General features: G+C 42.6%; 1 protein-coding gene across 1 annotated transcript in view; it reads left to right on the top strand.

Moving 5' to 3' along the window:
- Positions 1–1300: 1300 nt before the first annotated feature.
- Positions 1301–22007, top strand: part of TMEM45B (transmembrane protein 45B) — a 38973-nt gene continuing 18266 nt past the window's right edge. The window contains exon 1 of the mRNA XM_040992672.1: positions 1301–1392. The gene's annotated coding sequence lies outside the window, so the exon portion shown is untranslated. The remainder of the gene's footprint in view (positions 1393–22007) is intronic.

The following is a 22007-nucleotide window of genomic DNA, read 5'->3' as shown; positions in this document are numbered from 1 at the left end:
CTAACTGCAGGCAGTACATAGCCTTTGACCAATACCCTTGCCTCATAATCACTACTCTATACTATGACATCAACTCTTTTACATCCCGCATAATTGAGATCATGCACTATCTGCCTTTCTCTGCCTGGTTTATACCATACAACATAACATGTTCCAGACTCATCCATGGTGTTGCAGCAGTCTAGTAATCCATTACACATATATATCACGTTTGCTGTACCCGTTCACTCACTGATGCACCCCTCCATTGTCTCCTGTTGTCCAGCAGATGGTTCCATGTCTTGGCAGGTGTCAGGATTGCTGCAACAAATGTGGAAGTGCCGGTATCTCTTTGACATGCTGATTTTTTCTTAATGCATGTCCAGAAGCAGGCTTGAACAGTAACTTTATTTTTAATATTTTGAGGAACCTTCACACTGCTTTCCATAATGGGTATATTAATTTACATTCCTCCCAACAAAGCATAAATATTCTGTTTTCTCCACATACACATCAATACATAAAGCAACTACTGTAACAGATGTGAGGCAATATCAACGTGCTTTTGTTTGCATTTCCCTTGTGATCACTGATGTTGAGCATTTTTAAATTTACCTGTTAATCATTTCTATGTCTTTTTTCTTTTCTTTTTTTTAAGAAACATCTATTCAGATCTTTTGCCAAGTTTTTAAACAGATTATGCTTTTTTTCTTCACTATTACGTGTTCAAGTTCCTTACAAATTCTGGACAATTTGCCAATATTGGTTCCTGTTCTGTGGGTTGTCTCATCACCCTGTGGATTGTTTCCTTTTGGGTACAGAAATTTCTCAGTTTGATGTAATCCCACTTGTCTTTTTTGTTTGTTTGTTTTTGTTTTTGTTTGTTTGTTCAGCTTAGAGGGTGAAAATAAACCATTTTCTCTTACCATAAGATGCTAAGGGGAGAAAGCAGGCAACACGGGTCTGGGCAATGATTTTCCTGGATATGGCTACTTGCAGGTGTGTGCTGGTGGTGCACGGGTCCTTGGGCTTCATAAACAGCCGTGTGCAGCATCTTGGCTGCCCAGGAAGGCCTGTGATTGCTTCACAGGAGGCCAGGGTTGGTTACAGCCCACCTCGTGACCAAAGAGCTAGACTACTGAAGCGCACACCTGAGGGTGTGTCTGGACCTGGGACGCCTCAGAAAGAGGGTCAGAGACTTGGAGGGACGCGCAGGCCGAGCCAGGCTGCGGGAGGTTCTTGCACACACAAGGCAAGGGCCAGGAAGAGGCCTGGGGTAGGGCGGTCCAGGGCAGCCGCGGCAGAGCGAGCTAGGGCGGGGCGGAGTGGGGCGGGGCCCTCCTGGCCGCAGCTTCTGCACCTGTTCTTCGGTGCGTGGCTTTGGTTGCGGACGGCTGAAGGAACATACAACAGGTCAGACGCCCCGCTGAGGGCACGGGCTACGATTGGGAGGTGGGGCTTGGAAGGGGGCATGGTGCACAGAAGGGAAGGGGTACTTCTGCGGAGGGCCCTCGGTGGAGGAGGAGGTGCGGGTCAGACGGAGAAGAGGCGAAGGGGATCCGAGGGGCCCCCTGGCATCGCGGAACTCCCTTTTAGCTAAGAAGCGGGCGCGTCCCCACGGTCCAGAAGGCCAGTTCCGGGAGTCGCCAGTGTCCGCGACTAGTCAGATGGAGGCGCTATCCAGTGCGTGGAAGGGTGAAGCCCCCCAGGCCACCTTCTCAGCCTTCTGAGATGACGGCTCAGCTCTGAGACCCTGAGCAGTTCCAGCCTGCGCGCGTCGCTGTGCGCACTTGGACCCCATCTGTCCCCTCCTGTGAACTCCCACCGCCAATAGGCGAACCTGATTCTTTCCTGGACTCTAACACCCCGAGGCGACCAGGAAGGTCCCGCAAAGTCCAGAATCAGCTGCTGTTACTAGAATGGTGAGCGGAGAAGGCTGTCGGGAGCGAAGGGGGAGCTTGGGCAGCTGTACAAGCGGTTTGAGTCGGTGCCGGTATCCAGGTGCAAAGGGATGCGCCCGGGGAGACTTGCGTTTCATCCCCGCGTAATCTACGCTTAGCGACAAACATATCAGTTTTTAACATAAGGAGGAGGGGCCACCGCTCCTTAAAATCACAGAAATGGCCATTTCCTGTATTTTCTCCACCCCCAAATCTACCTCCTCCCCGGGCCTCGTCCCTAGATCTGCCTTTCCTCCCTCACAGGCGCCAGATCGCACCCGCACTTTCTGTTGGGCTCTCAAAGCGCATGACCTCCTTGCTAATGGGGCAGACCCACAGCCCTTTGCCTGTCATTTTACACTCCCTTCGAGAGTTTCGTTAGAAACGTGTCCTGATGCATGCGATGTTCAGATGCTCTACGCTGGGAGAGACAGAATGAAAACCCTGGACGTAGGGGCAGAGTGTCGCTTTTCTGATTGTGTTCTTGACTGCAAAGCCTCTTGGCTTAATGATTGGTCACCTCGCGTTCCTACTGAAGATCTGGATTTGTTTTAAAGATTTGATTGAACCTCCAGTTCCTGATTTTGCAAGTGGGGCTGCTGCTGGACCTTGTCTGATGTTGTTCCTCATTTGATCTCGTATTGATGGAGCTAAATTTCAGCTTTCCCTTGAGTAGAGCTGTGATTGTCTTTGGCGTTTACTGGGGAAAATGCAAACAGAGCCTCGATTACTCATCCTCACACCCCGAGTGTCCTTGCATTCTGCGGATTCCTCCCTCAGGCTGCTGATGGATGTAGGTTGCAGTGGGTAAGGTGGACCTCACTTTTGGCACCAGCCCCCTCCTTGCCGGCCCTCCCCATGACCAGTTGATTAGGGGCCTGGCTCACTTGCAGCAAGGGGCGTTTTAAGATGGGGGGTTGGCAAAGGTTAGGGGGAAAGGGAGTAGAGGGAAAGGAAGACTTGCATTTCTTTCTGCTCACCTCCAAGATAACATCAGCTGCTGGGGCTAATTGTTTAAGGTGCAGATAATATGTATGCTGTTATAAGCAAAGGATTAACTCTTTTCCTCAATTGCACTTCCTTGTTGAAATGGGTAAGGGCAATCTGAACTTAGCTGAAGCCACTCCCATAGCCAAAGTCCCTGCTATTGCAAAACCTTTATTGTAGGTGAGAGAGTTGAACTCACTAATGGGTCATCATATGTGAACACATTTCATAGTTCTGTGTGTTCCTATAGGCAGGTCATAAAGCTAATGTGAGACTCTTCCCAATATCAGACCATACTGATGAACAATTAGAGGCCATAGGTGGCTGCTATACTATCCAGACTTCACTGAACTCTTGGCTTCCACCTGTTAAGTTAGGTCACCCTTAACCTTCCCTGAGACTAGAAACACAAAACGAGAGCAGTTGAATCTTAGCTGCTTTGTTTCTCTTGCCTATTCACTTACATAAAAAATTAAGCTGCTACAGGGTATCTATCCTATCAGAGAGAAAAGGAAATGCAAAAAGATTGATCAGTCTCCTATGAATGTTGAAAAATTCCACTGAAGCTATCAAGACACGCCCCTACCCTGTCATCCTGCTGCCAGCGTATAGATGTTCTCAGCCATTGTCCACCTCCTGCTGCTCCTCGGATCCTCACGAGGCTGTGCAGGCCACAAGGTGAGGTCTGCAAGCAGCACTGAATGGGAAGAGCAGTGTCCCTGTTCCCTAAATGCGACACCAAAGCCAAGAGCCTAGGGAGTTCAAATGCAGATAACCCCAACCCTAGCCTTTCAAGGTGGCTTTGCAGCGCTGGGGGAATGCTGGACAGCTGGGGTTCAGACACAACCGTGCCCCTGGGAAACGGAGCAGTGCTGCAGCCTGACCCACACTCCTGAATGTATTTGGAAAATCTCGGTCTTGGGTTGGTTGTCTTCTTACAAATCTCCATCTTTTTGGTAACTAAAATTAGGATTCTTCATGCATTTATTTTTTAAATTAATTTTATCAAATAACTATCTGGTTGGTTTTTTTGTTTTTGTTTTGTTTTTTCTTGATTAAACGGGAAATGCGACATCAGAATCTAAGACGTGACAAAATCCTCAGACAGCAGGCAGTCATTAAGGGTGAAGTTAGGGCTTCTTGTAATGAGGGAAGAAGTAATAAATTCATGGTTGATCTTGTTTCTTGTATTGCATTGTTTTAAAATATATTTTCTTTTAAAAAGCACTTATTTTTATTGGAAAAGTAGGGTTACTGAAAGAAGAGGCAGATAGATGCTCCATCCACTACTTCATCCTCCCGTTGGCCGCAATGGCCAAAGCTCGGTGGATTTGAAGTCAGGAGCTTCTTCCAGGTCTCCTATGCCCCAGAGGAGAACTGCTGCTTCCCAGGCCATTAGCATGAACTGGAACAGAAGTGAGGCAGCCAGGATTCAAGCCTGCACCCACATGGGATATCAGCACTACAAGCAGAGGCTTAGCTCACTATGTTACCATGCCAACCCTTTTGGTATCGCGTTTCTAAATAAACTTTAAAATGAATGAGACAGGGCACTTACTTACCAGTAGATATGGAACTAGATTAGAGCCCTATGTCTTAAATCAGAGGACCTAGGCTCAATTCCCGTCTCCACTTGTGACTCCGGCTTGCTTACATGCAGACCCCAGGAAACAATGATGGTGACTCAAGTGATTGGGTTCCCAATGTTCTTTCTGGCATGTGGTGCCCTTGGAAATTTCCTAAATATATAAATCAAGTGACTTGTTCTGAAATAGGCTATTGATTTGTGGTCTGTGACAACAAACAATAGTATCCCCAAATCCTGTATTCAAAAACATGTGTTCCTCAACTTACAATGGAGTCAGGCCCCAATAAACCCATTGTACAATGAAAATACCATCCTCGGAAATGCATTCAATATGCCCAACCCACCAAACATCCTCACGTAGGAACACAGCACATGGTAGAGTGTGATTGTTCCCTCCTGTGATCACAGGTCTGACTGGGAGCTACACTCTGGGGCTGGCCAGCATCATAAAAGAAGCTGGGACCACCAACGGTGACCTGGGCAAAGGCCCAATTTCAAAATTCCAAGGGCCATTTCTATTGATTGTGATTGGCTTTCATACCACTGTAAAGCTGCAAATCTGTAAGTTGAATCATCTATTTTAATTGCATTCCACTTTCCATCAAAAAGAGTTGTAGCTGTCTGGCCTGCTATTTCACACCTGGCATTTCGCCCATACTAGGCACTCAACGTAATGTGTTCATTACTAGTGCACCTCAAAAATTACATGGAGAAATGCAATTTAAAGATGAGAACTTTCTTATTATTTTAAAATTTGTTTTACTTGAGAAGTAAAAAGACAATGAGAGCGTGCTCCCTTTGTCTGGTCTACGCCCCAGATACCCACGCAGCCGTGGATGAGCCAGGCTGATCCCAGAAGCCAGGCACTCTTTCCAGATTTGCCATGTAGATGGCCGGGACACAAATACGTTAGCCATTGCTGCCGCCTCCCATGGTGTACATTAACAAGAAGCACACATCAGGGCCCGGCGCGGTGGCGCAAGTGGTTAAAGGTCCTCGCCTAGCACGCCCGGGATCCCATATGGGCGCCGGTTCTAATCCCAGCAGCCCCGCTTCCCTTCCAGCTCCCTGCCTGTGGCCCGGGAAAGCAGTCGAGGACGGCCCAAAGCTTTGGGACCCTGCACCCACGTTGTGCTCACTTGGGGAGTGAATCATCGGACGGAAGATCTTCCTCTCTGTCTCTCCTCTCTGTATATCCGCCTTTCCAATGAAAAAATAATAAAAATAAATCTTTAAAAAAAAAAAAGAAGCACACATCAGAGATCATGGTAGGGCTCGAACTCAGGGACTCAAAAATGTAACAGGAGTGCCTCAAGCAACATCTGAACTTCTGAGGCCAAACGCCTACCCCAAGCTTATTTTACATATCTGAGTTTATTTCGGTACCAAAAATATTTCAAATCCATAAATGGTTTTTATCATAATACCTATTTTCCATGAACTTTCAGAGGACCCCCCTCATATTTGTCAAATTTTTTAAACAAATGTTCTATGACATATAACATTTACATGTTATATGACATTGGGAATTTCATTTGGCTGCAAGTGTCAGTGGTGACTTAAGCAAGGAAGCAATCTGTTTCTCTCAGAGTCTGGGGACGCGGAGTCCGAGACTGGGATAGCTGCTCCAGGATGGTGTTGTCTGACACAGGTTCATCTGTCTTCCTGCACTAGCAACCTCGGTGTGCAGTTTCATCCTCACCTCACACAGGTGCTCATCTCTTACACTTCCACAGAAATAAGTGCAAAAGGCATGCACCAGCTGAGTCCGTTCTTTTCATAATAAGTGTCAGTAATAGTCTTTCCTGGACATGCTGGTCAGTGGACTTCCCAGTATCCCATGGGCCAGAACACTAATGTCACATTGGCCAGTGTGAGCCAATAGAATACAGAAAAATAGGAATTCATTTTATAAGGAAAGAGAAATGGGTACCTAGTAGGCGGCTCACAGTAACTGCCACAGTAGGTTTTATGAGCCATGAGCTCTATTTCTAAAAGGATTGTTTATATTTGCTTTATCAAAAACTGTAATACAATGGGTCTAGGAGAGCCTTCATTTGATTATAGAATCTGAGCCCCACCCTCCTATCCCCAGAGAAATCCTGGCCACTTTCAGCCTGCTGTGTCCTCATGTCCCATGTCTGTGGATTTAATCAGCCACAGGTTGGAAATATTCTGGCAAAACAATGCATCTGTATGGAAAAGGTACAGACTTCTCCCCCCTTGTCATTCCCTAAACAGTATGACATCAATTTACATAGCATTTACATTACAGTTGATCGTATCAGTAACCTAGATATGAATTACATTATAAAAGGGGAAGTCCATAAGCCATGAACAAGTACTACATGGTGGTTTACGTAAAAGGACTTGAGTGTGTGGATGTGGGGGTCTGTGAGGGTTCAGCCCTGGAAACAATATCCTGTGGAGATCAGAGAAGAATGGCAGAGGTCTAGGACTGGTCTGTAAATCTGAATTGCACACTGGGACTCCAGGTAATTTTCATGCAGCTGGCTGTAGCATGACATTTTGAACCACAGTTAATTTGGAGCAATTAGAATAGGCAGCTTCATTTTCTTTGCTTAATAAAAAAAAAGTATTTACTTGAGAGACAAAGATTTCCCATCTGCAAATGCAACTGTGGCCAGAGCAAAGGCAGGACCTGGGGTCATAGTCCAGGTCTTTCACAGGAGTGAAAGGTTACCCAGTTACTTGAGCTATCACTGCTGCCTCCCAGGCTTTGTATCAGCAGGAAGCTACAGCCTGAGCCAGAAATTCAACACAGGCACTCAGACATGGAACATCACGTCTTAACTTACAAGGTAGATATCCACTCCCTTCATTTTATTTTTAATAGCTTTCTGCTTCCTCTCGAGTCTATGGCCTTGCTTTAGTTATTTTCCACATTCTTCAAAACAGCATATTGTCTTAGAAATCATTCATTCTAGAAGGTTTTCACTGGGGTGCCTTCTTCCTTCCAGTGCTTTGCCTTGTGGTTTTCTGGTATGTACTCCCACAGTCCTAAGCAACACACTAATATGCCATTCCTTCAAGTTCTAGATAACATCTTCTAATGTCTTCCTTTGGAGGGTGAGTTAAGCTTGTTTACTCCCTGCTGATTCCACTTCACATGCCCTTCCTTTTCCTGCTAGCTCCTGATAGTTCTGCTTTGGCATGTCAGTGGCACTGTTTGCATGGTTGTGACTGTGTAAATATTATTCACGCCCTAGGCATGTGATTGATTCTGATCTTTACACTGCCTTTCTTCATGGACTTTTTCTTTCTCCTGCAGTTACAACTGCTACATCTCTTTTAATTAGTTAAAAAAAAAAGTTTTAAATTATTTTACTTGAAAGTCGGAGTTACAGAGAGAGAGAGAGAGGGTGAGGCAGAGAGAGATCTTCCATCCATCGGTTCATTGCCCAAATAGCTGCCAAGCCAAAGCGGGACTGGTATGAAGCTGAGACCCACGAGCTTCTTCCAGCTCTCCCATGTGAGTGCAGGGGCCCGAGACCCTCCCCTGCTTTACTGGGCATCTTAGTAGAGAGCTGTATGAGAAGTGGAGCAGCTGAAACTCCAGCCAGTCCCCATATGGGATGCCAGCACCGCAGGCAGACATCAGCCTACTAAAGCCCTGCACCAGCATCTATTTTTTGTTTTGTTTTTTTGAGTGTCCATCAGAAGTTCATGTTGAAACTTTGTCACAATGATGAAAATTCTTCCCCATAGAGTTGAAAACATTTGGTTGTTAATCCATTGCAATGGTTTCCATGGGAGCATTCCTGCTCATTTTCATCCTCTTGACCTTTTTTTTTTTACCAGGACTGCCCTCAGTGCCACTCTGGGAATGGCACTGGATTTGTGTTCCTTGAATCCCGTTCCTTCATCTTCCTTGGTTTTGCTGGAGCATAGCTTGCTGAGAAAGGGGGCACATGGAAGCAGGCATGTTATCGTGGAAGTTCAGGATTCCCCAAGAGCACAAATTGCTTTGAGTTGTTCAGAGGATAATAAAGATAATCATCAATCTGAAGCACTTTGGGTTAATTTTCTACAGAAATCTTCAAGGAACAAAACCTAAACACCCAGGAACCAATTTGTTTTTATTTCATTTCCCATTCTAGATACATGCTAACTTTCATACTCAATATTGTATATACTCTTGCTCCCTTCTTTCAAGATTTCTATTTATTTGAAAGACAATGTTATGGAAAGAGAGAAAGACAGAGAAACAGAGATATTCTATTTGTTGGTCCACTTTCCAGATGGCAGCAACAGCCAGTGATGGACCAAGCAAAAGCCTGGAACCAAGAACTTTTTCTAAGTCTTCCATGCACATAGCAAAGGCCCTCTTCTGTTACTGTCCCAGGTGCATTAGCAGGGAGCTGGATAAAAAGTGGAATATCTGGTACACAAACCAGCACCTATAAGGGATGCCAGCATTTCAGTGGGCAGCTTTACCCACTACACTGAAATACTAGTCCCATATCATAGCTTTTTCTTAAACACTCAAAAAACCAATTATTTCTTAAGATTTTGCACATTTAAGTGGGGGACAGATGTTTGGTCTTACAATTAGAGGCTGCAGTTTATGCTGTCCTCATCCCATATTGGAGTGCTTGGTGCAGGTCCAAGTTTTGCTCATGAATTCAGACTCCTGCCAATGCAAACCCAAGAAGTTGGATGCCCTGTACCCACGTAGAGCATCGGGAGGAAGCCGAGGTTCCAGGCTTCAGCTTGACCCAATGCTGGCTGTTGTGGGTTCTGAGGAGTGAGCCAAGGATGCTCAGTCTTTGTGTCTCTGAAAGAAGTAAAGAATCCATACTTAGAAAACAAAATGGTATTCTTTTCTTTCTTCATATATGATGGAAGACTTGCCTAGGCAAAGGATGTTCATTGGAAATACTTTCTTCTCAGTAGCCACTAGACTACTATGCCAGGTCCTGCCTTTTCTGTTTTAAAATTACCTCTTATCAGGGCCTGGCATGATGGCCTAAATCCTATTTTACATGCACCAGGATCTCATATGGGCGCCGATTCATATCCCAGCTGCTCTACTTCCCATTCAACTTGCTGCTTGTAGCCTGAGAAAGCAGTGGAAGATGACCCAAAACCTTGGAATCCTGCACCCATGTGGGAGACCTAGAGGAAGTTCCTGGCTCCTGGATCCACATCAGCTCAGCTGTGGCCATTGTGGCCACTTGGGAAAGGAACCAGCAGATAGAATGTCTTTCTCTGTCTCTCTGTAAATCTGCCTTTCCAAAAAAAGAAAAAGAAAGAAAGAAAATCTTTGGAAAAAAATCCTATAATTTATTTGTAATAAGTGTTCCAAGCTTTCTCTTGAATTTTTATATTGAATTTTTACATTTCCATCTCCATATTTTTTAATTTCCATGAGTTTTAATTGCTTGAGGTAAGGTTGTTTTTTAAGTGCTGTGTTTTTTTTTTTTTCCAGTAAAATCCTGTGCTTATTTTGTAGATATAGCATCTTCCATATTTACCTGAGAATGTTAACTCTCTATCTTTTCTACCTGTTAACATTTTTCTTTGGCTACCTACAGCATCTGTTTATTTTCAAAGTGCCTCCCGGTGTGGCTTTAGGCTCTGCCTTTTGCCTTGGGAGACTTACTGGAATATCTACATCCCAGAACGGCATTTGCGATCTGTGAGCAAGGTGTGTGGACCATCCATCGAGGATGAAACAGAACAAGGCTGTTTCCATGGCAGGTCATTTTTTCTAGCAGCTTTTTAGTATCAGTCTCAGGAAGAAGTCCTTCTCTCATAGTTTGTGTTTGAGAAAAATGTTAACAAGTAGAGATATGAGAAGATGCTCTAGCTATGAAATAAGAGCTGGTTTAATTTTCGAGGACTTCTACGTGGGAACCTGGCTTCCATGTTTTCCCATTGTGTTTTCCACTGTGGGCTTCTCATCAGCTATCTTCCAAAAAAGGAAAAGGCAGGCTCCTAGAAAGTGGAGTCCAGTGCTGTATTCCCTGTCTTCCCTTCCATCCCCATTCAGATAGTACTTTATGCATAGTATGCACTGGAAAATGATTCCATCATCCATCATCCACTTTGACTAGTCCTTCCTCCCTAGGTACCTTCTTACTATCTCCCGCATCTTTCTCTTACATCTTTTCTTGTCACCTCTTCTTGGGCTCAGAAATTAAGTGATGTGAAAGAGTTATTAAGAACCAGAGTGGGAAGATTTCAAATCACTAGGACACTGAAATTTCCAGAAATGAAAACTTGGCATGTGATCTTCCTAAAAATGCAATGATTTCTAAGGTCATTACCAAACTATCTCCTTCCAGTCCTATCTTTAGCCACAGTTGTGTTTGGGTTCTTCTCTTCCCTTAGGTCCCAATCTTGACTGTTGTGTCTTTCACTTCCAACCCTTTTTTATCCAACCCTACTTACATCCAAACCTTGTCTTTGATCAGTTCCAGTACTGCTTTTATGTCTCCCTCTGCTACCTTTGCCTATAATCTGATGTGTTTTATACAAGATACAATGTTTTGGGGCCAGCACGCTGGCTTAACTGACTAATCCTCCACCTCCAAGCACCATGATCCCATATGGGTACCATTTCATGTTTCAATTGCTCTACTTCCCATCCAACTCCCTGCTATGGCCTAGGAAAGCAGCAGAGAATGGCTGAAGTCCTTGAGACCCAGTGCCCTCTCTCTGGTTGTTCCTCAGATCACTCCTGCTTAAGTCTCATGAGGACTGTCTGTTTCTATATGGAAAACTCTGAAACAAGAACAAAGCTACGGCTAAAAGCATGATGTCAAGATTATCTTTTCAGTCATCGCTGAGAAAAAAGCAATAGAACCTGTACTCCCAAGGATGTGGAAACTGGATTGAGAACAGCCTGCATAAACTGAAGTCTCCCTTGATGTTAAAAAAAAAAGTGCTACCCCGCATGTGTATCTATCTTTAATGTATTTATTTATTTACTATTTTCCAGGATGCAGTTCTGTAGGTATAGGGATTCCCCTCCACCACCACCCCTCATCCTTGCTCCAGTCTGACCTTCCCAACATTTTCCCTATATTATCACAATAGTATAGTCTTTTTGTATCAGTTGCAAGTTTATCTTTCTGCTATTTAAGAGTTTCATAGCATTGTAGATATAGACAAACAGGTATAAACATCTAATATATTGTAAAGGTATATTCAGTTGTTTTATTGAGAGTCCTCCCCTTATTTGGGGGTAGAGACACATACTGCCATGTAACTTTACTTCTGGGCATGCTAGCTTTCATTATACAGTTCATTTATGGGGCTATATATATGATCATGCTTACCTATATATCTATTTATTTCATACTTTGCATGAAGGCTGTCTCATATCAGAGAGAATATATGATATTTGTCCTTTGGGGACTGGCTTATTTCACTCAGCACATTGGTCTCCAGTTTGGACCATTTTGTTGCAAACGGTAGGATTTTGTTCTTTTCTTGGCTGTCCAATATTCCATAGAGTAGATGTACTACACTTTCTTTATCCAATCATCTGTTTCACAGGCATCTGGGTTGTTTCTATGTTTTCACTATTATGTATTTTGATGCTCTAGATGTAGGGTTGCAGGTTACTTCTTTTTCACTTCATTTGGACATATTCCCAGTAGTGGGGTAGCTGGGTCATATGGTAGATTGATTCTCAGTTATTTAAGCACTCTCCATACCGATTTCCATAGTGGTTACTCTAGTGTACACTCCCATCAACAGTGGAGTAGGATACAGTTTTCCCTATGCCCTCATCAACTTCTGTTAGTTGAGTTGATTTCTGCCTGTAGACTATCTTCGTTGCTTGAACTTGAGCATCATTTTCCCAGAATCTTTAGGGGAAGCTAATACTGCAAGAAGATGTAATAGGTTGTCCCTTTCTTCAGAGAGGGAGAAGCTCTTTCATCCTGCAATCTGTGAAGCACGGATGATCTTGCTCTGAAACATACATGAGAAAGTGTTGCTACCATGAAGCGGTACCAATGATGATATTAGGTGATAGCCTCCTCATGATTCAGGTTAAGGTTCAGTTCAGTTCAAGAACTGCTATGGTTCAAGGTCATGCCAGGTCATGAGATGTTTATAAATGTAGGAAATAAGGTTTCTGCTCTTTAGGATTCCAAGTCTCATGTACAAGATGCATGTTGGAATAGAATTTTAATATGAGAGATTTTCAGAAGCCCTATGGAAAAAACTGTGTATGGGTTTAAAAACTTTGCACCAAAACAAACTCTTCTTTGGTCCCATTTTTTTTGCATAAATATTTTTGAAATATCATCCAATGACATAGAAAATGACAGAAGGCAAAGTATGGGTAAAGTACACTAATAGCACAGAGATGATGTGCCCAGCCCAGATGGGAGGCTCAAAGAGGCTCAAGCATTGAAAAGTGAGTAAGCAGAAGGGAAATGAGGAGGACATGCAAGGTGGAGGGATAACACAGGCAAAGGCTCGTCACAAGCTCCATGGTGAGAACTACATATCTACAATGCAAAGGAGTATGGACCACCTTCTTAGTGTGTTCTTTAACCACACTGCCTTAAATGTGATCATTTTATAACGTAGTCTTTTTACATTGTAGGTCGATGACTGGCCATAGAGTGGAAGAAGGACCCATGGAAGGCAGGCATTGCAATAGTACAGAAAATAACAGTGAGAGCCAAAACAAGAGCATTGTTTCAAGAATAAAAGGGAAACAGATAACACCAGAATATTTAGGAAAGAAAGACTAAGATTAAGACTAGACTTCTGTATGTCTGAGGGAACTGGGACACTACAGCGTATGGCAAGGAAAGAAGAGGAGTCAGGGTGACTCCCAAGATTGTGCCTGCATGAATCACTGTGGGCTAAACCATTGCTCAATTTTGGGGATCCAGAAAGAAAAGTTAATTTGTTGGGAAAGGAAGACAGTGAGTTCCATTTTGGATATGTTGCATTTAAGGTGTCTGTGGGATTCTTGAATATGTATGTGTGTGTCTGGCTATTCCTCAAGTTGTTGGATATGAATCTTAAACTTATCCATGCATTCAAGATCTAGAGATAAATTTAGGGGAGTCATTGGGGTGAAAATGGTACTTAGCCCATGGATGGATGAAGGTGGTTCTTGCACAGAGAAGAAATAGAAGAGGCTACATGTGACAAAGAATGTTGAGTTAAAAGGGCAGCCCAGTGTCCACTTCACTCACTAGCAGTAAGTGCTAAACAAGTTCAGTCAGAGGTGCAGAAGGAAGGGAGGAATGTGTAAGCCTGAGAGCTTTTTCTAACAATTAGATGAGGTGGAGAACCTGGGTAAATATTCTATTGTGGCCTGGCATTTTGAAATTTTAACTCATGGCTTTGAAGAGATCTTTCAACCCCCATGAGTCCCCAGTAAAACTCTGTACTAAATTTATTATTTTACTTGGCTGAATTGTGTATAGTATTAACTACTTCTTTAACATTTATTTTATCATTACTTATTTGAAAGGCAGAAAAACAGGAGCCAGCACTATGGCTCAATTGGCTAATTCTCCACCTGCAAGCAGCAGGATGTCATATGTATGCCAATTTGTGTCCTGGCTCCTCCACTTCCCATACAGCAACCTGTGTAGTGCCTGGGAAAATAGTGGAGAGTGGTCCAAGACCTTGGCACTCTGCACTCACATGGGAGACTCTGAAGAAGCTCCTGGCTCATGGCTTCAAAGCAGCTCAGCTCCAGCCATTTTGGTAATTTGGAGAGTGAACCAGCAGATGAAAAATATATCTCTGTGCCTTCTTCTCTCTGTAAATCCGCCTTTTGGACATAAATAAATAAATAAATAAATCTTGGAAAGCAGAATTACAGAGAGGGAGAAACAAAGGTCTTTCATCCACTGGTTCACTCCCCCAAGGGGACTGTCATCAGCCATGTCTGCAGCAGGTCAAAGTCACTCCCACTTGAGTGTCAAGGACTCAGTCCTTGGGCCATTTCTGCCATCTTTCCAGGCACATTATCAGGAAGCTGGGTTGGAAATGGAGCACCCAGGATCCAAATCAGTACTCATCCTAGGCAGTTGCTTAATCTGTGGTGCCACAACACAGGCCCCAAGTGAGTCACTTTTTTGTTTAGACACCCAGGGCCTCTCTCACCATCTCACATGACCTTTGCACTTCTTCAAGTATACAACTGTCTACTTGAGGGTGGGAACCAAGGATTTTGTCATTGTTTATTTCCTCCACATCCAGAAGAATCTTTCACTGAATCAACTCACACTGGGGGCGTGGGGTGGGGACTCCAACCGTCTTCTGCATAGGAACCAAAATGGACCGGGAAGCGACTGAGCTCCTGTTCGTGGGACTTATGTGCCATCCTGAAGCCTTGGTGAGAGAGAGAAGGTTTGGATTCTGGTCTGCTCTTACAGCTTCTGACCATGTTTCTAAGAACCACCTGTAGAGGAAATAATGATGATGGCGGTAGCTATTCAATTAAAGAGTGATGTAATCCAAACCTCCTAAGCCCTCTCGGGCTATGGTTGGGCAAGCTATGACTTGACTGAAGTTTAGGACTGTGGTCACAGTCATGGCAGCCTGGAAGCACACTATACCTGTGCCTTCTATTCCTAAGAGGCTCAAACAGAGGAAAAAGTCATAACCTTGATGTTTGCATGGTAACAGCAAGCTGAGTCAGGCAGGGTTGGCTGTATTCCAAGGTAAACTCAGACCATAAGCCATCTGAGTGCTCTTGCTGGAAAGGACAGATTCAGAAACTATAAAAGTCATGTACTGCAAATATATAACATAATATGCTCTGACCACCCCATAAACAGCTTCTCCATTGACCAAACACACACCACATTCCCATTGAAAAGAGAGGCTCAGCCCCTGAGCTCTCCAGGAATGGTGATGTTAGGTGGAAATTTTTGCCCTTGTGAGGTCAGTAACTCAGCAGCCACAGCTCAACAGGCATGCTTCTCTCTCCTGGGAGAGAGGCCAAAGTTTTTCCCCATTAACTGTAGAAAAAATCAACTCACGTTTTTTAAAAAAAATTTAGTTACAAAAAGTGAACAAATTTCACATATTTCACAGTACAGATTTAGGAGAGTGGGGGACCCCATCCATCATCCTTCTTCCTTATGTATTTTTTCTTTCTAATTTTTACAAAGTTTACTTTCATTGCACTTCCCAGTTACAGGTTTAACACTCCATTGGGTGAAGATTTCATCAAACACTAAGTAGTAAACAATTCTACTTTTTGTCCAGAGAACAGACACAGGCTTGAAACAATAACCAAGGCTCAAGATGCTAATCTCACTCATATAGATTGTACTTCTTGTACTAAGTGTACTAGTTACCACAGACAGGAAGAAAATCCTATTTGTCTTTTGAGGCTAACTTACCTCACTAACAATGGTTTCCAGTTGCATCTCTTTTATTGCAAAAGACAGGATTCTATTCCTTTTTACGGCTGAATAGCATTCCGCAGTGTGTGTGTATATACATCACATTTTTTTATCCTGTCATCTATGATGAATATCTGGGTTGATTCCATATCTTAGCTGTTACCAATTGCACTATAATAAACAAAGGTACAAATATCTGACTTGTACATAGATTCATTTCATCTGAGCAAATTTCCAGGAGTGCGATGGCTGGACTGTATGATGCATCTATTGATCTATTGGCAAAGCTCTGAGGAATCTCTCATCTGTCTTCCATCATGGTTGCACTAGTTCATATTCCCCCCTACAGTGGATTGTGGTACTTTTCCCCTACATTCTCACCAGCATTTATTGTGCTTTTATTTTTAGATGATGTTTTCATTTTCATTCTGACTGGAGTGGGGGAAACTTCACTGTGATTTTTAATTGCATTTCTCTAATGACTGCAGATTCTCAGCATATTTTCATGTGGTTCTTGGCCATTTGTATTTCACTCTTTGAAAATTGTTCATGTCCTTCGCACATTTTTTTAACTGGACTAGTTGCTGATGTTGTTGCTGTTATTGTTGAGTTTCTAAGCTCTTTATAGATCCTGGATATCAACCCACTAATCAGTTGCATAACTTGGACATATTTTGTCCCATTCTGTTGGTTGCCTTGTTGCATACTGATGTGTTTCTTCACAGTACAAAAGGTTTCTAACTTCATGCAATCTCATTTATTCACCTATCTGTTTAGATTTTTATGTCATCAAGACTCAGTTTGGGAAGATTTTATGTGTACAGAAATGTATCCATTTTGTTTCTTTATTTTCAAGAAAACCAGCTCTTCAACTCACTGATCTTATGTATTGTTTTGTTGTTGTTCTAAATTTATTTCTTATGTAATTTTAACTTTTTTCTTTCTCTCAGTTTTTGCTTTGGTTTGCTGTTGTTTTTCTAGGTCTTTGAGATGTTGATAGATTGTTTATTTGATGCCTTTCAGATCTCTTGGTATAGACATTAATTGCTATGAACTTCCCTCTTACAACTGTTTCTGCTGTACCCTATAAGTTTTGATCTGCCGTGCTGTCATCTCCATTCATTTCCAAAGATTTTTAATTTCCATTTTCTATTTTGATTTCTTCTATGACTCAATATTTATTCAGTAGTATTTTTCATTCTTCATATATTTGCATATTTTTTAGAATTTTCTGAGTTGTTAATTTCCAGCTTCATTCTCTGGGGATTAGAAAAGATGCATGGTATGATTTTAATTTTGTTTTAATTTGCTGAGACTTTACTTTCTAGCATTTTTGTCTATCCTGGTGTAAGTTCCATGAACTGATGAAAAACAGTGGTATATTCTGCCACTGTGGGATAAAATATTCTAATGATATCAATTAGGTTCGTTAGACCCATAGTGTATATTAACTCCGTTGTTTCTTTGTTGATTTTCTGCCTAGTTGATTTTTCCATTGATAAAAGTAGGACACTGAAGTCCTCTGTTATTATTATATTGGAATCTATGTCTCCCTTTAGATGAGCATTTTTAAAACAGCCAGGTGTCCTGGCATTAGATGCTTTTTGTTGAATTGATGCTTTAATCATTCTAATCCCCGTCTTCATCTCTTTTAATAGTTTTGTGTTAAAATCTCTTTTGTTTGATATTAGAATTGCTACACCTGCTCATTTTTCCTTTCCATTGTCATGGAATATCTTCTCTGTCCTTTTGCTTTCAGTCTGTACCTTTGTTGATGAAGTGTGCTTCTTGTAAACGACAAGCAGCTGGGTCATAGTTTTTAGTTTATTCAGCCAGTCTGTATCTTTTGAGCAGAAGGTTTAGGTCTATTGTGTTCAGGGTTGTGGCTGAAAGGCTATAACTTGCTCCTACCATTTTTCCATAAATACTCTCATCGTGTGCTTTGGATTTCCTTTATACTTGTACTATGACATTTCTTCTTTCATATTCTTTCATTGTGACTGTTATTATTCTCTATGTCCGTGTCTAGAACATTCTTAGCATCATATGTAAGGCTGTATGGGTGGTAGCAAGTTCTTTCACAACTGCTGTTTGTTTTGGAAGATCTTTATTTCACCTTCATCTAAAAGAGAGGGCTTTTCTGGATACAGCATTCTGAGTTGGCAATTTCTTTTAGGATCTGGACTTTGCCTCTACATTATCTTCTATTCTATAGGGTTTCTAATGAGAAATCAGCTGTTAGTCTAATTAGGGTGCCTCTGATGAAGCTGATATTTCTTTCATGCACATTTTAAAATATTTTCTTTAGGTTTTACTGTTGAAAGTTTTATTTTAATGTGTCATGGTGAAGATCATTTCTGATAATGCCTATTAGAAGTTCTATTTGCTTCCTGTGTATAGAACTTTCTCCACGTTAGAGAAGTTTTTTGGTTATTGTCTCACTGAATAGGCCTTCTAATCCATTCTCTCCACATCTTCAGGAATTCCTAAGATAGTAATGGTAGTGTCCATTAATTTTGAACATTGTTTTTAGTTTTTCTAATTTTTTCTTGTTTTTTGTCAGACAGATATTTACAAGGATTTGTCTTCCATCTCAGATATTCTTCCTCCCACCTCCCTAAGCCTATTATTGAAGCTTTCCACTGTATTTTCTAAATAGCATATTGGATTCTTCATTTCTAGTCATTCAGTTTTGTTTCTATTCAAAAACCTTTTTGCAGGATTTTTCATTCATATCACGTATGGGTTTCTTTATCTCAAAAATATGTTCCCTTGTGCTTTTGGGTAATTTCCACTAATTTTCAAGCATTTCATTAATCTCTTTCTAACATTGAAGAGTTGCCATGTTCCTTTTGGGAAGTCATAATCTTCCTCGTTTTAATTTCTTATGTTTCTATATTTATTTTCAGACATTTGTGGAAATACTTTTATTCTCCGATAGTTTTTATGTTTGAACTATGCCTCTGTAGCTTAGTGGTCACTCCTTTAGTGGAAATTCAGAGGTGAGTTTGGGGTGATGCAGGGTGCTCTGGACAGTGCTCAAGTGTGGGATGAGAGCCCAGGTTGATACCCCAGTCGGGCATGGCAGATATCCTCATTTGTCAGTAGGAGAGAGGGAGTAATCACAACTGTTAGTATAATCATCACTTCCTCCCCCTCTCATGGTGATGAATGCCCAGGATTAGCCCACTCTGGCTGCAATCCTCCCCCTCACAGGCACATGAACCACAGAGATCCTCTCTGTGGTGCCTGTATGTGCAGAGAAACCTGCTATAATTCACCTCAGGCAATCTGAGCTCTCTTAATTTCTGATGTCAGACACACTGAATGCCCAGAGACCCAGTTACACATGGAGTCCTCTCATGCAGTCACAGAATTCCTGCATTCTTTGCGTTCAGAACTCTCACAGTCAATAGGAACTAAAGATCTACTTATCCCTGGGGATCCTGCCCCACCCATGGAAAGAGCAGAGATATTCCCAGAACAGCTACCTGAGTGCTTCTCCTTGGGAATTTGCACTTTGGAAACTCTAGCAGGATGGCGTGAAGTGTATATGCCTGCGTCCCAGTGGGTGGGCAGTACCCTTTCAAGCTATTAGTACCAGACTCAAAGCAAATGGGGAGCACAGACTTGAAAGAGGGACAAGTCCCCTAGTAGTGCACACATACAGATGCTGGCCAGAGCTATTGCAGCTACCTACTTTCACTCAGCTTTGAGTGGTGCTATGTGCTGGTTGGTCCAGACATCCCTTTAAGGGGAAAGCACTAAGCTCTGTCTCCATGGTGATTCCCGGATTCCCTCTCCCGTGTCCTGGCTTCAATCTGACCCAGAGGTCACCATGATACATAAGACTCTTCATCAGTCAATGTTACCTGCAGCACTGGGTTTTGCTGTTGGTGGATGCAAAAGGCAGTGTGACTTTCCCTGACTTTAACATAGTGCTAACTTCTCACAGGTCCAGGGGTCCTGGTGGAAGACTTGGAGGAAAAGGTTGATACTTCCCCTCCCCATTAATCAAGTAGTGTGTGTGTGTGTTGTGTAGTTCCATGCCAAAGCTGACAATCATAGCCAGCTATGTACATGGTAGGAGCTCAGTTAGGTAATGTCACTTACTCCCTTTAGGCAGATATTGCCATCTTCTTTACCAAAATAGACCACGTCTCATTCCTCTTTACAGGTGAATTGTCCCTGACTTTGGAATGCGGTTGCACTATTGAAAGAGTCTGTCTATTTGGGAGTCAGTTCAAGTAGACATGGTGATTTCACCTGCCCCAGACACTTTGGGGAAGGACATGTACCAGTTCACACAGTCCCGAGGATGGCTGAGGTGGAGGTAGCTTAGAGTCAGGTGTTACATCAGTAAAGGTGCATTCTGTTTCCTAGATTTCCCCAAAGAAAACCGGATTTCTAAACTTTTCCTCAAGTCAGAAAACAGCTCTGTGAAAGAAAAAACATGGTTGCATTGGGAATTAAGCTTCTGTCACACAAACTTTGGAAGACATACTCAAAGCACAGTAACATGTGCATGTCCATAATGCTATTATCATTGCTTCACCAAGCAGATCCATATTAAAGTGGTCACTTCCCTCTTGCTTGTCTCAGCCAACAAATGCCTCAGGGAAACCTTCCAGGACAGCTCATGCAGTTCTAACCTGCTCCTTTTCATGGTTATATAATATTCCATGGTGAGAATAAAATATGCTTTATTCAGTTGCATGGATGACTGGAACTAATTAGAGGCACAGGCTGTCTGTGATATGCTTTATATCATCTGTTTTGCATCCTATCAGCACAAACTGGAAAATATGAATTTAACTCTTTCCCTTATTTAACTCAAGTCCCTATTTCTCATTGTGTTGGAAAGGGCTGGGTTTTAAGCATAGGCAATTGAGGGAAAAAATCAAGTTTGCTTCTCCCTACTTCTGCTAATTCTCCCATTCATCTACACATATTGCTCGCCTCCACCACTCCTACTTGCCCCTCTAAAATAAGAGGAAAAACCAGCTTCGTGTTTTTAAGAAGCACTGTTTGGGGAACAAACCTTTGATTTACTGATTAGAACACTGGTCAAAATGCTGACCACATTCCATACCCAATACCTGGGTTGGAGTTCAGCTCCAGTTGCTGGTTTCAGTTTCTCATGGACACATATCCTGCAAAGCCGCATCGATGGCCCATTGGGGTCCTTGCTTCTGCTGCTGGAGATCCAGCCTGAGTTGCTGGATTTGGCGTTTGGTTTGACCTAACCCCATCTGAGGAGTACACCAGCCGATTAGTACTTTATTCATAACTTCTCCTTTTCTCCACACCATTTCCTCTCTCTACTTCTGTCATTCTCATTCTGTTTCCCTGCTCCCTACTCTTCCATCTTTCTTTCTCTGACATTCTTTTTCTCTTTTTGATATCCTCTAACTTGTCTTCCACTTCATTTACCTCAAATACAAGGGAGAAGGGGATGGGAAAAGAAGAAAGTTTACGGGCTGAAGGAATATAATTAACAAGGAGCACAAGGGAATTCAAGTCAAATCTTTCATTCAAATCATATTTGTTTTTTTTTTTCAATAATCTTCCCAAAAAAGCAGGTGCTTCTTGATCATCAACTTTCACCGAAAATCAATTCCTCTCCAAATCATGCAATCTTCCCTTCCATTTTCTATCACACTTCATTCATTAAAAAGAGCAAATATACTGAAATAAGGAAGCTGGGGATTTTGTCTTGGTGAAAACCCTTTCTGAGGCTGCCTTTCCCGGTCCCAGCCAGTTTCTATTAAAGACATGTCATGGCCACACCATGTAAGTGCGGTAAGGAGTGCCTTCCTCATGTGGTTGCGTTTTACTTAACATTTTACTTATCATTTAACTTTTTTAAAAGATTTGTTTATTTTTATTGGAAAGGCAGATATACAGAGAGGAGGAGAGACAGAGAGTAAGATCCTCCATCCAATGATTCACTCCCCAAGTGACAGCAACAGCTGGATCTGAGCCAATCCAGAGCCAAGAGCCCAGAGCCTCCTCTGGGTCTCCCACGCAGGTGCAGGGTCTCAAGGCTTTGGGCCATCCTCAACTACTCTTCCCGGCCACCAGCAGGGGAGCTGGATAGGAAGCAGGGCCACTAGGATTAGAACTGGCGCCCATATGGGATCCTGG

The sequence above is a fragment of the Ochotona curzoniae genome, unplaced genomic scaffold, assembly GCF_017591425.1.
Source record: "Ochotona curzoniae isolate NIBS_2020 unplaced genomic scaffold, NIBS_Ocur_1.0 contig_832, whole genome shotgun sequence".
Taxonomy (NCBI): domain Eukaryota; kingdom Metazoa; phylum Chordata; class Mammalia; order Lagomorpha; family Ochotonidae; genus Ochotona; species Ochotona curzoniae.
Note: the sequence above shows the minus strand (reverse complement) of the source record. Positions and strands in the feature narration are given on the sequence as shown.